General features: G+C 40.2%; 1 protein-coding gene across 1 annotated transcript in view; it reads left to right on the top strand.

The window, feature by feature from the left end:
* Nucleotides 1-1,215, top strand: part of LOC111671848 (uncharacterized) — a gene marked incomplete at its 3' end in the record, with an annotated part of 39,687 nt that overhangs the window by 33,278 nt on the left and 5,194 nt on the right. The gene's annotated exons all lie outside the window — the stretch shown is intronic.

The raw sequence follows: 1,215 nt of genomic DNA, 5'->3' as shown, positions 1-1,215 counted from the left end.
ATTTCAGTGAGCGGCCCAGTTTAAATTTTCCAACTGAGATCTTGGAAATTCCTACTGCCAAATAGGAACGCACCATAAATCTCTGGTAATCTCTGACTCTACACTGAAACCAGCTGCCTCACACTGAAACCAGCTGCCTTTCAATGAAACCAGCTGATACTAGACTGAAACGATCTGCATCACACTGAAACCAGCTGACACTAGATGTAACCAGCTGATACTAGACTGAAACCAGCTGACACTAGATGTAACCAGCTGATACTAGACTGAAACCAGCTGACACTAGATATAACCAGCTGATACTAGACTGAAACCAGCTGACGATAGATGTAACCAGCTGATATTAGACTGAACCAGCTGATACTAGATGTAACCAGCTGACACTAGATGTAACCAGCTGATATTAGATGTAACCAGCTGATATTAGACTGAACCAGCTGATACTAGATGTAACCAGCTGACACTAGATGTAACCAGCTGACACTAGAGGTATACGACTGGCACTAGACTGAAACCAGCTGACACTAGACTGAAACCAACTGACACTAGATGTAACCAGCTGATACTAAACTGAAACCAGCTGATACTAGACTGAAACCAGCTGACACTAGACTGAAACCAGCTGACACTAGACTGAACCAGCTAACACTAGATGTAACCAGCTGATACTAAACTGAAACCAGCTGGTACCAGCTGACACTAGAGGTATACAACTGGCACTAAACTGAAACCAGCTGACACTAGACTGAAACCAGCTGACACTAGACTGAACCAGCTGACACTAGACTGAACCAGCTGACATTAGAGGTATACAACTGGCACTAGACTGAACCAGCTGACACTAGACTGAACCAGCTGACACTAGATGTAACCAGCTGATACTAGACTGAACCAGTGTGAAAAGAACAGCTGTGCATATGAATTTGTAAATTCCATACATTCAAATAATAAAATCAGCAGGTCACACACATCTCTGATTAATACTTTTTTATGAACAATAATTTACATCTTACAAAATGAAATAATTATTTAGTAATTATTACTTTAAACATCGACTGTTTGCATTACTGTACACATGCTGTATTTAAAGACACAGACTTTACAATCATGCTGATCCATTGTTGTTGATACATTCATTACATTTACGATATATTGCAGTTATTTGGCATTGAATTGCAATTACAGGATTTATCCTGAGTGTGTGTGTGTGTGTGT

This window comes from Seriola lalandi, unplaced genomic scaffold (assembly GCF_002814215.2).
Source record: "Seriola lalandi dorsalis isolate HSWRI2012SDOR001 ecotype SW California unplaced genomic scaffold, Sedor1 jcf7180002054887, whole genome shotgun sequence".
Classification (NCBI taxonomy): Eukaryota; Metazoa; Chordata; class Actinopteri; order Carangiformes; family Carangidae; genus Seriola; species Seriola lalandi.
The sequence above is the reverse complement of the archived record's forward strand: the minus strand, read 5'-3'. Positions and strand labels throughout refer to the sequence as shown.